Source organism: Nicotiana tabacum, chromosome 11 (genome assembly GCF_000715075.1).
Source record: "Nicotiana tabacum cultivar K326 chromosome 11, ASM71507v2, whole genome shotgun sequence".
Taxonomy (NCBI): domain Eukaryota; kingdom Viridiplantae; phylum Streptophyta; class Magnoliopsida; order Solanales; family Solanaceae; genus Nicotiana; species Nicotiana tabacum.
This window is the reverse complement of record NC_134090.1, coordinates 87,815,642-87,829,489: the sequence shown is the minus strand read 5'-3', so window position 1 is coordinate 87,829,489 and position 13,848 is coordinate 87,815,642.

The window sequence follows — 13,848 nt, the reverse complement described above, 5'->3', positions numbered from 1 at the left end:
CAATATGCAACCTTTTCGATCAGGATCAGGAGATATCACTTCTGTCAAGTTAGGTTTATCTCCTTCACGTGCATCCCAAATGCTTAAGCTATCCGTATCTGTGCTCCACTGGGATGGACCTGGTTCATGTCTGAGTTCCTTTGTCAGTCTTCAAAATTAACCTTTACTTGGGCCATTAATTTCCCCTTTTTGGTGATGACAAACTCTGTGCTTTTCATACACTTAGGCCCTGCTAGAACTCAACTCAACATCAATGCAATGTTAGAAATATTTTTCGCTTATCATCAAGGACCAGGTTCATTAGGTTATAAATATTACTATTCAGAATATAAAGCACAATATCTTTTACCCCTTTTGGCATCATCGAAAAGTTGCATAAATAATGTGTGATTCCTAGATTTTAAAAATTACTCATGACCACTGGGGCAACTGCAAATTCATTCATGGACTAATCATCAGTAATCAACTACACATTCAAACTATCAAGGAAAGATAAACAATCAACAAGAGCAAAAGCTGCAAACTTCATTGATAGAGAATATGATTCTGCCACAATCCACAAAAAGAAACAAAAACAGTTAAAACATGAGCAACAAAAAGAAAAATCCCTAATCTGGGTCACTGAAAGGTCTAGGCAAGGTTCAGGAAATTAAGTCTTGGAAGAATTGGGGGTTTGGGTTTTGGCTTGGAGAAGGTGCAGCGTGTCTTAAAGAATTCCATCATTCTTCTCCTTTTCCTTTGTGAGCTCAGTTCTGAGAGCATCTCTCTCAGATTCTACCTCTACCAAACGAGTCTTCAACCTTGCTATCTCAGCATCCTTTGCCCCACTCTCCTACAATAGAGCTCTGACCTTACTATTGATAGGTGTCTTTTTAGATGAATCAGGTTCATTGGGAATGACAGTGACCTCATAATCACAAACAATCAGAGTATTGATTCCAAAATGGTCTTTGCTTGTGGCCTCTCCCACTTCTTCAGTGGCACCTTACAATGAACAAGAATAGTAGTGAGAATGAAGCCATACGGAGTGGCATGGTCCTTGGAACCATTGATAACCCGATCTAGAAGCTTGATGATAAACCCAAGCAAGTTGATCTGCCGCCCACTATTCAGACATTCCATAAAACCAAGTCCATGTAGTTGGCAATGTGCCTTCTTTCCTGCCTAGACAGCATACACTTGTTGACGAATTCAAACAACACCTTGTGGGATGACTTCATTTCACTCTTATACACAACCTTAGCCTCATTTACTTCTTTGTTATCACAAAATTTCCTAGTAATGGCTAGGGCGGTAGGAAGGGAGTCTAGACTTGGCCATTTTTGCCTTGTGTAATCATCATAACCTTCAGAAGGTATACCAAGAATTTCACTCAGCTCTTTTGCATCAAAAGACAATTGAACCCCTTTCACCAGGCTGGTGACTCTTCCATCCTTGACCTCTACATTTGCCATGAATTTAATAATCTCATTTCTGGCCAGCCTGCCATCTAACTGAAGGACCATGTCCTTCCACCCCTATACCTCTAGCCTTTCAAGCTGTAGAACCATCCCTTCTTCCTCAAAGTCCTTCAAAAGTCTTCCCTTCAAGATAGTGCGTTTGCCAAACATGACCAGCTTGTCCTGTTCAGTATCAGACTCATTCTCCTCTTTGCCACTCCAGTCTTCTTCTTCAGTAATTTTAACTTGTTTGGCTTTCACATCAGACCTTGTCTGCTTAGCCAAAGTAGAGGGTTTAGCAGACTAGGTTACAGATGAAGACTTCTTTGAGGAAGTCTTGGCTTTCTTGGGCTTAGGGGTCTGAACCTCCACCTCAACAATCACATGTTCACCTTGATGGACCGGGTCCATCTCATCCAAATCAACAGTCTCAACAAGCTCTGCCACCTTTGTTTTCCTTTTGTCCATCCTTTTCTTCTTACTTTCTTCCATAGCTTTCTGCAACTCCTCCTCACTTTGCTTCAGCTTGCTCCTCATAGGCCTTCCTTTTGGTAGAGGAGTTTCAGTAGTTTCAGAAGAAGCAACCTTCCTTTTCTTGTTGGCTCTTGCTGTGCTAGGAGTCTTTGGAGTTCTCTTTTTCTTGGGGTTATAACTCTCACCTACTTTTTTCAGAAGATCTGCTAGCGTCTCTTCAATAGATGTATGCTTGCTAAGATTAACTAGTCCTTCAGCACCTTGCCCTGATCCACTTCCCCCTGTTTTCTTGCTACTTTTTACTACCTTTTCTGGCTCAGATCCACAGATAGCCATTTTAACCGTTTCAGAGGTAGGTGAAGAATCAACCACTTCTTTCCCTTCTCTCCTCTCATCACTACGCAAACCCTCACTCTCTTTTTCTTTTTCTCTTTTATTTTTTACCTCCTCTCCTTCTTGATTCAGGCGTTTCCACATTCACAACAGACCCAACCAAAACAAATTAATTTTCCAAATTTTTAGATAGATAAGAAATTACCTCAGTAGAGGGATTTTGCACAGATGTTACCTGCTCAGAATAAGAAGACCCAGTTCCTTCCCCCTCACTCGCAGACTTGAAAGAATCATCAGAATTTTGGGAATCTTGGGCTTGACTAGCCTTTAACTGTGCATTTAATTTTTTGGAAAATGCACTTGTAGCCACAGTTTTTCGAGCAAGCATCTTTACACGCCTTCTCCTAGGTTGAGTGGTAGTGCTGGGTTGAGGAGTGATGGAGGAATCAGAGGGGTTAGGTGGTGGAGGTGTACCAGAATTATTTTAGGGGTTAGTCATTTTCTCTAGATTCTAAAAAAATGGGTGGTTTTAGTTTTGGAAGAGAAAATAGAAATTTTTTGACGGTTTTTGAAAATTATGGGAGAGTGGCAGTGGTGATGATGATGAATTTAAAGAAGGAGTGTAATTAATACACAATAACAACTTTTATTATTCAAATAGATGTCTAATCACCCTGAAATTTCAGGTTGAATAGGCGGTTAGGCTTCCCTAGAATCTAGGCATTTTAACACGGTGAGGATTCTAGTTGAAACGGAACTGGTTCAAACTTAAAAGGATAGGCTTTTGAAGTTTTTTAACATAGGTAGGACTCTGCTCATGTATTAAATATTAGTTTTTCTAATTGTGCAGAGTGTAGAAAACATACCTCGTTATTCAGATGAACCAGTACTGATGAACCAGGTTCTTCACTGAGAATCCTCTTGATCATGTCTCAATTTGCCAAAATAGAGAAAATTTAGTTAGAGATCAGTGAGTCATATTAACACATGACACACGAGTATACTATTTACAATATAAGACGGAGCAACGATTAATCTAGTTATTTACACAAGTTCTAGATTTTCTAACCAATTTTTTTTTAATTTTTTTTCATTGTGCATTCTGAACTGGTTCCATTAGGTGATATTAATCATCCCTAATTCTAACCTGTTCCTTTCAAAGTTCTCTCTACTCAGTACTTTTGTAAAGATGTCAGCAATCTGCTTATCAGTAGCATAAAACTCTACAGTGATCAAGCCTTTCTCATAGTTGTCCCTTAAAAGATGGTACCTAACATCCATGTGCTTAGTTCTCTTATGATGAATCGGGTTCTTTGTCATACTAGTAGAACTAGTATTATCATAAAAAATAGGGATGCAACCAACATCAATTCCAAAATCCATTAATTACTGTTTGATCCACAGCAATTGAGCACAACATGAAGCAACAACAACATACTCAGCTTCAGCAGTAGATAAGGCCACTGAATTTTGCTTTTTAGTAGCCCATGACACAAGACATGAACGAAGAAAGTGTGCCATACCTGAGGTTCTCTTCCTTTCTATTAAGAAACCTGCATAGCCAGCGTCAATATATCCCACTAGGTTAAAGTTACTACCTTTTGGATAAGAAAGGCAAATGTCAGTGGTGCCTTTCAAGTATCTCAATATTATTTTGACAACGGTCAAGTGGCGTTCTTTTGGATTTGCTTGAAATTGAGCACAAAGCCCTATACTGAAAACAATGTCAGGTCTGCTAGCATTAAGATACAAAAGTGAACCAATCATACCCCTATAAAACTTCTGATCAACAGATGAACCAGGTTCATCTATGTTCAATTTTGTGGCTGTTGCAATAAGAGTATCTATTTCCTTTGATTCTTACATTTTAAATTTCTTAATCAACTCTTTTACATATTTCTACTGATGGATCATAGTTCCATTTGAGTTTTGTTTAATTTGCAAGCCTAAAAAGAAATTAAGCTCACCCATCGTACTCATTTCAAATTAACTCTCCATTAGTTTAGCAAATTCCTTACTTAGTTTTTCAGTAGTTGCTCCAAAAATTATGTCATCAATATATATCTATACTACTAGAAGATCTTTACCTTTCTCCCTCAAGAATAGAGTGTTATAAATTTTACTTCTCTTGTATCCATGTTCAAGCAGGAATTTTGATAGTCGTTCATACCATGCTCTAGGAGCCTGCTTGAGTCCATAGAGTGCCTTGTCAAGTCTGTATACATGATCAGGACACTCCTTGCTTTCAAACCCTGGAGGTTGCTTGACAAACACTTCTTCCTTTAAGTAGCCATTGAGGAATGCACTATTGACGTCCATCTGGTGAAGAGTAAATTCCATGTATGCAGCAAAGGCTATGAGGAGTCTTATTGCTTCCGACCTTGCAACTGGAGCAAAGGTCTCATCATAGTCTATGCCCTCCAACCTTGAACCACCAATCTTGACTTGTCCTTTGTAAAAGTTCCATCTTCATCGAGTTTATTTCTGAAGACCCATTTAGTGCCAATTACTGATCTGTCCTTGGGTCTTGGAACCAAATGCCAAACTTGACTCCTTTCAAACTGGTTGAGTTCATCTTGCATTGTATTTACCCAGTCTGCATCCTACAAAGCCTCAGCAACATTTTTAGGTTCAATAAGAGATAAGAATACATCAAAAGCAAAAAGATTCTTTAATGAAGATCTATTTTTAATTCCAGAAGTTGGATCAGTAATTATGTTCTTAATGGGATGAGAACTTTGATAATTGTAAGGTTTCACAACCAACTGATTTTCGCTTGATGTTTCTCCCATGTTTTGTTGCTGAGGAACGGGCTCATGGACAAGTTCTATTGAGGAATTAGATTCAGTTCTTCTTTGTTCAGTTCCCCTTGTCAGGTTGCCCTAGATGGAAGAACCTGTTCCATCACATGTTCCTTTTTCTGGTGCAGCTTCAGCTTGGGCTGTGATTTCATTTAAACTTTTTATCAGCTCAATAGCTTCATCTTCATGTTCCTGTCTCTAAAAAATAATATTAGTTTCATCAAAAACCACATGTACACTTTCTTCTACACACATAGTTCTTTTGTTGTACACTTTATAAGCTTTGCTATGTGAAGAATATCTCATGAATACTCCCTCATCACTTCTGAGATCAAACTTACCTAGGGAATCCTTTCCATTGTTGTGCACAAAGCACTTGCATCCAAATGCCCTAAGATGGGATATATTTGGTTTTCTCCCTTTAAGTAACTCATAGGGAGTGTTATTTACAAGAGGTCTAGTCATGCACCTATTAATGATGTAACATGCAGTGTTTATAGCTTTTTCCCAGAAGCTATGAGGCAATTTACTAGAAAGTAGTCCTAGCCATATCTTCAAGTGTCCTATTTTTTCTTTCAACTACTCCATTTTGTTGTAGAGACCTAGGGGCAGAAAAATTATGATCTATGCCATGCACATCACAAAATTCAGTAAACTTAGCATTTTCAAATTTAGTTCCATGATCAGGCCTAATTGATGCAAGTTGATTACCTAGTTGTTTCTGAGTTTTTCTAACAAAAGAAGTAAACATGTCAAATGCTTCATCTTTAGATGTTAAAAATAATGTCCAAGTAAACCTAGAGTAATTATCAACCAGCACCATCACATATCTTTTACCACTTCTGCTTAATGTTCTCATTGGACCACAAAGATCCATATGGACCAATTCCATCGATCTGGTCGTGCTTACCACATTCTTGTATTTAAAAGAGGATCTTACCTACTTTCCCCTTGCACAAGCCTCACAAACTTTGTTTTCCTTAAAATTGATGTTAGGCAACCCTATCACCAGGTCCTTCGAGATTAATTTATTGAGTTGACTTAGAATTGCATGTCCAGGTCTCTTGTGCCAAAGGAGGGGATCATTGTCTAACACGCTTAAGTAAGTGAGTTCATTTTCTGAAAGATTGGACAGATCTACAATGTAAATATTATTTACTCTTTTTCCCTGCAAAACAATCTTGTGAGTGGTAAGATTTATCACAAAACATTTGGTACAGGTGAATGCTACCAGTTACCTCTGTCACACAGTTGTTATACACTGATTAGGCTGTATTTCAAGCCATCTATCAAGTAGACATTCTCAATGGAATGTGAGTCTGTCTTACCTACCTTTCCAACCCCAATTATCTCACCTTTCTTACCATTTCCAAAGGAGACATTGCCTCCTTTGAGGTCCTCAAGTGAAAGGAACTGGTTCTTGCTTTTAGTCATATGCTTTGAGCAGTCACTTCCATGTACCATGTTTGGCTGCTCCCCTTTACTTGGACCTACAAAGGAAATCAGGGGTTAGTCTTAGGAACCCAAACTAGTTTAGGTCCCTTTCTATAGGCAAAAGGATGAATTAGATTCTTTTTAGCCCATCCTGGCAGCCTATCTTTCCCTTGAACAGATGTTTTGTTCTTTTGACTAGCCTTTTCTTTTATAGTACACTCACTTTTGTAGTGACCAGTCTTACCATACGGTGTGCAGATTTTGTTCTCAGGAAGTGTGATGTACTTGCTTTTGGGATCCCACTTAGGTGTAGGGGTCCAGTAGCCAAATCCTCTCTTATTACTACTATGATGTTCTTGTAGCCATGAAAGTGCATCAGATGACCTATTCCATTTATAAGTTCTGTCTAGCTCATGCTTAACCTTGCTTAGATATTCTTTTAGAACTCTTATCTGCTCATCTCTTTTGTACAACTCATCTTTCATTTTTCCTAGATTTTCTTCTAAGTTGAGATGTGTGTGATCATATTTATTTTTACCTATTACTAATTTCAGTTTTAAATTTTCAGATCTAAGCTCTAGTACAGTGGTGTCAAGTTAAAGAACCTGGTTCTTCAACTCAGCATTTTTACTATCACTTTCACTAGCCCTAAGTTCCAGATTTTTGCACTTAGCTTTCAAGATTACACATTCCATAGACAGCTGTTCCTTTTCAATGTTTATTACCTCAGATTCATCAATCAAATCTAGAAGTAACTCAGATAGACTTTCTTTAGACAAAAACTTAATCTTGTCTTTGAGATGAATCACACTTACCTCTGATTCCTCATTAGATTCTCCAATGGCCATAAGTGCTTGTTCATCCCCATATTCATCTTCTGAATCCTCATCTGAGCTTTCTCCCCAGGCAGCAACCATAGTCTTTGTTGATCCTTTGTTCTTCTTGGGATGAACCTGTTCCTTCTTCCTATTTCTTCATTCAGCCCTTCCCTTCTTCCATTCAATTTCCTACCGAGGACAGTTTTTGATGATCTGATCAGTCTTACCACATTTGTAGCAACCCTCATTGGTCTATTTTTCAGGAACCCTTGGTTTGTTGTAGTTTGCACCTCTTGAAGAACCCTTTCCTCTCATTAGATACTTCTTGAAATCCTTTGTGATCATAGCCATTTCATCCTCCTCTAAATCAGCACCTTCAATAATTCTGAGAGCCAGGCTCCTTTCCTTTTTGGGTGCATCCATCTTCATGGTTTGTCTTCCAAGTTTATAGGCTGTGAGATTTCCAATTAACTCGTCCAACTTGAGAGTGGAAATGTTCTTTGATTCCTGAATAGTAGTGATTTTGCTTTCCTAAGTGATTGTCAAAACACTTGTCAAAATTTTTTCAACTTTGTCTTCTTCAAGAATTATCCTTCCAAGAGACTTAAGTTCATTTGTTAGTATGCTGAACCTTGTATACATCTCTTGAATGGTTTCTCCTTCCTTCATGGTGAATTCTCATATTGAGAATACAACAATGTTCCTCTTAATCTCTTCACTTGAGGAGTTCCTTCGTGAGCCACTTGCAGAGTGTCCCAGATTTCCTTAGCAGTGGTAAAACTTTGAACTCTACTGTACTCGTTTGGACCAAGTCCACACACAAGCCATTTCTTGGCCTTAGCATTCTTTTCCCACTTCCTCAAGTCCTCAGCATTGCAGTCAACTCTTGTTTTCGGTACATCTACTCCTTCAGCATTCTTATTCAAGGTGGCCAGAGGACCATCAGTGAAAATGTCCCATAACTACTAGTTGTCTCCAATTATGTGATCTCTCATCCTGTTTTTCCACCAGGAGTAGTACTGTCCATTGAAGAGTGGAGGCCTAACAATGGATTGTCCTTCCTAGTTTCCAGGTGGTATACTCATCTTAATATGTTCCTAAGGTATTAGTCTCTTCAAGGATAACCCGCTCTGATACCAATTGATGTTTTATACGTCAAACCACACAAGAGGGGGGAGGGGAGTGATTTGTGTGGTGTCCAATTTTTCCCATGCACATATTATAGAAGGACCTGGTTCTTCTATATGTTCCAACTACTACTGTTGCGGAATAATAAATACAAAAATTAAAGAACACATAGATTTTACGTGGAAAACACCTGGCTCAAAAGGTGAAAAAACCACGACCTACTTCCCAGTAGGATTTTTCCAAACTCTCCACTAAAATCACTGAGCCAAAAACTGTATTTACAATTTTTTTTTTGTAAACCTAAGACTAGCTCTAATCCCGTTGTAGCAAACAACCTCTAACTGTTGCGACAACTTCAAGTTAACTCTAACTTGAAAACTCTGAGTACCTAATACAATTGCCTCTAGATAAAGCTAAAAGGTACAATATAAAAACACATACTACAATTGAACTAGAATAAAAGATAGACACTTGGAATTGGTTATTCTATCTGGTTCATGTAGCTTCAGGTTTGCACACTTGAATCATACACGAACTGCTTGCAAAATTGCCTTGCTATTTTGCTCTCAATTCACGTTTAACTTCTGCTTTTGTGCGTTACCTGTAAAAGAGAACAACACTGATATTTATAGAGTTAGTAAATAGAGATTGACTAGAACTCTGATGCTACTCTTCCTTGGTAGAAGAGTTCTAGTTGATCTCAACCTCTAACTCCTTCCCTTTCTTAACTCGTGTTCTCTTTGAGTAAGGAGTCCTTCTCCAATATGCAACCTTGATTAGGATCAGGAGATATCACTTCTGTCAAGTTAGGTTTATCTCCTTCACGTGCATCCCACATGCTTAAGTCTATCCGTATCTGTGCTCCACTAGGATGAACCTGGTTCATGTCTGAGTTCTTTTGTCAGTCTTCAAAACTAACCTTCACTTGGGCCAACAGAGAGTCTCCGGGAAACAACCTCTCTACCCTTTTTAGGGTAGGGGTATGGTCTGCGTATACTCTACTCTCCCTAGACCCCACTAGTAGAATTTTACTGGATATGTTGTTGTTGTTGATAAATACCCCTTAACAGGTATAGTCCTTAATGTTTAGAAAAAGTGAACACTTTTGGACTTCAACCCTAAAGCTGACAGATTTATCAAAAACAATCGTTAACTTTAACACCCGAACCACGCGCAACTCACGTGACAGCCAAAAAAAAAAAAGAACAGAAACACGTTGGTCGGGTTGTCGAAGAAAACTCAGCCGGAATAATGTCGGAACAAAGGGGTTCCACCACCAACTCCGCCGAATTCAGTAAACTCTGATCCATTGGGAAACTAGTTGAGCCGCAGTCCGCCGACTTAAGCTCCGGTAAAAAAAACTCAGCACCAACGACATGGTGGAAAAAACTTGTGGGGGCGGTTAAGGCTTACTGGGCGTATGCAAAATTGATGAAGAAGGGTAAAAAATTGTGTCATTTTCAGTTTTGGATTTGAAATGTGCTTCTTACCATGTCAACGGAGCTTGAACGGAACCGGAAAAATCCTTCGGCACCGGCAATTTGATGATGCATCAGTGAAATTAGTAATCAAGCAAAAGAGAACTTTTTCCTGCTTAAGGAAATACATACATAAATAACTGACGTATATATCTGATCGGACACTGTCACTGATAACATCATCCAGAGAAAATAATGAACTATATTACCTATTAATTATAAATAATTAGTAGGGTAAAAACATGCTTCAATGCATATGGTCTTCACCTCACCACGCAACAGTTCCTTTCAGCAATCATTAACTTCCAACATCAAAATGATAACCTTCCACGACAAAATGTTACTGTAAAAGAATGGTCCCTAGTACCTCCATCTTTATTATCTGTCACTTACTCATAAAAATTTCGTTCAAAATATTTATTGATCTAAAAAATTAAGAAGACATTAAATACTATCTTTACTATTTACCTTTTTAAAATGATATAGTATAATGATTAATTACTCATTAAAAGAAGACATAAAAGGAATTTAATTCTTATAATCAACACTATTAAATATTTTCTTAATAAGTATGTCAAAACTTAAGCAAAAATCGAATTGTTGAACCAAAAAATAGAAATTTTTGTCAAAGCCTATTTTTAAAAGTATTCGGGCTACTGATAATCAAGAAATTCAATATTCTCGCAATAAGAAAGGAAATTAGAATATGAAATAGCAAAGTAATCAATAGAAAGCAAAAGAAAGTAATTGTATTCCAATAATAATCAGAACATGTCTGTACAAATGATATCTCTTTCTCTTTTACAGGAATCTATAAGTACAACGTTGTTGATACCCAATTTTTCCCTCATATATTTTAAAATGCATATATACTTTCAAAATAATGCATGAGCATAAACCAATATTTTTTCATAATTTTCCTGTAATTTTAGAGGGATTTTAATTAATTTATTCTAGCATTTTACTATATAAATAATTACTAATTGCATTACAAATATGTTTTATGATAATTTTATTGCTTAATTTATTATTTTATATTTATACTAAGCTTTAATTATTTCAGGAATGGCCATATGTACATGTTAGAGTTATAATTGCAATAACTTGGCAATAGTGACCTCATGTTTGTATAATTACCTTATTTCACAAGAAAATAACCTTTTATATTTTTATAATACTAAGTAGTTATTTTTAGGCACAAATGATATTTTCATCATTTATAAATTATTTTTTTGTTTTATTAAGTTAATTGGGTATTTAAATAATAGCCCCTTTTCTTAATCAATTTTGGACTCCAGCCCAATTAAACCTCAGCTCAATACCCTAATCTAACCCAAACCCAATAACCCAAGTATTTTAACCCGACCCAGAACCTCCTCTAATCGTGGCCGTTGATCTCTAAGATCAAAGGTCCACGTTACCCCTTTCCTTTTTTAACCCAATGACCCCCCAAACCCTACTCACTCTCTCATTCGCGCCGCCTTTGAATCCTCTCCTCCTCTCTTTTCTCTCTCAGACACTCTCAAACCCTAGAGCGCCGTCACTCAAAAATTCCCCCAAACCTCTTCGATTCTTGACCAGATATGGGGTCATTTGGTGATTTATTGCCTTATCTAGCCTCTTACCTCTTCTGGTTGTTCGATTATGTTGATTTATGAAAGAATCTCGAAGAGATTCAACTCAGATTTTGTTCAAAACCTTTTCATAAGCTACCAATGACCATTTTTGTTTGTGAGTACCATTATCTTCGCGTTTATGGCTCAAATCTATGGTTTTAAACTAGGTTTTCTTTCATCTCTGTCACTTTTTTTTAAAATCCTAATCTTATGCTACTTGGGTCTGCTTAGATCCTTGTAGATCTGAAACGTTTTAAGTGTTATTTGGTATTTGTCTTTGAAAAACCTTCTGTATTCCTTATTACTAGTCGATTCCAATATTTTCTGAAATTAGGGTTTCGTTTTAAGCTCTCTCCAAAAAGGTTTTAAAACTCCTAAGTGTTCGAATCTGATTATCTTTACTAGTTTGACTAATTTTTTTGTATATGCTTTAAACCCTAGGTTTCTCTGCTTATTGCACTGATTACTTCATTTTTTTCCCGTTATTATTTATATCTGTCAATTAAAATAGATTGACTGATTTTATTTAGGGTTCGAATTATATTTTCTTGTTAAAATCAGTACTTCCCTGTGATTTTACCTATTTTCCTTATTTATGACTTTTAATTGGTATTACTTGCCTGGTTTAGATTAATTAGTCTAATTTATGGTCAATAATTGATTTATTTACCTTGTTTGAATCCCAATCTGTGCTGGTAACTGATTCTCCTTATTTTAAGATGACTTTTTCGGATTCTGTTTGTATCAATTAGCTTGGGTTTAGCCCCAATTCATTGATTAATTATATTTGCTTACCTTACTTATGAACTGTAATTCTCTTGCCTTATTTGTTTTACTTTCTAAGTGCTATATAAACCCCATTCTGATTTTTCTTTTAGAACACGAACACACTCAGAAAGAAACACACACACACACACAAAAACTCTTGCTCTCATTCAAACCTTTTTGTTACTTGTGTTTGCTACATTGTCTAGCCAGCTGAAAGTCAAGGCTAGACTATTGGGTTCTGTATACTTTCAACTTCCTATTTACTATTTCCTAACTGGTATGTCTCCACTTCTGCTATCATTCAACATGCTATTTCATTAGACCTATGTGCTTCATTCTTGTTGATCTTAATCAACATGTCTACTTCTATGTAATGTGACCTATGTGCTTCCTATTTACTCCCTTTAAACAACATATCTATCTCTGTTATTGTAACGACCCGGCCGGATGTTTCATGAGTTATTACTCCATTTTCCTCATTTCTGCTTCTTTATGCTTTGTTCAATCTATGTTATATGGTACCAGGTTGGTTAGTTCGAGTTCGAATGGTTTGGTAAGATTTGAGACACTTAGTCTCTTAAGTTGGTCTTTTAGTTGGAAAAGTCAGCCGGATGTTGACTTATATGAAATAGGTCTCGGATGTGAATTCTAATGGTTTGGATAGCTTCGGGAGGTGATTTGGGACTTAGGAGCGTGATCAGAATGGGTTTCGGATGTCCGGAGTAGATTTAGGCTTGAATTGGCAAAATTGGAATTTTGGCATTTTCCGGTTGGTAGCGAAGATTTTGATATAGGGGTCGGAATGGAATTCCTAAAGTTGGGGTAGGTCTGTGGTGTCTTTTGTGACGCGTGTGCAAAATGTTAGGTCATTCGGATGAGATTTGATAGACTTTTTGATCAAAAGCAGAATTCGGAAGTTTTTGGAATATTGGGCTTGAATCCGGTGTTATTTGGTTGATTCGATGTTGTTTGAGGTGTTTCGAAGATTGGTATAAGTTTGGATAGTAGTATATGACCTGTTCATGCTTTTGGTTGAGGTCCCGGGGGCCTCGGGGTGATTTCGGATGGTTGACGGGAAGTTTGGAGTTGGGAATTTGCAGCTGAAGCTGCTAAAGTTCTGTCATAACCGCACCTGCAGCTTGGGGAACGCCGGTGCACAGAAGTGCCCAAAGGGTCGCAGATGTGGAAATAGGCATGGGGAGGTGGAACCGCAGATGCAGGTGTTTGAGCACACCTGTGATAGCGCAGGTGCGGGATTTTAATCACAGGTGCGGTTTTGAGCGCTTAAGTGATTTACGCAGATGCGCACCTGGGACCGCAGGTGCAAGATTTCAACCGCAGAAGCGGTTTAACTGGGGCAGAACATATATAATTGGCCCTTCGCGATTTTGAGTGGTTTTGACCATATTTCATTTGGGGGAAAACTTTGGAGAGCAAATTGAAGAGGGAATTCAAGAGGGTTTCGTGGAGGTAAGATTTTTGGACCCTAAACTTGTTTCTATGATGGGTTTTGACTGATTAAGCTTGAAATCTATGGAAATTAGTAGTAAATTTAGGGG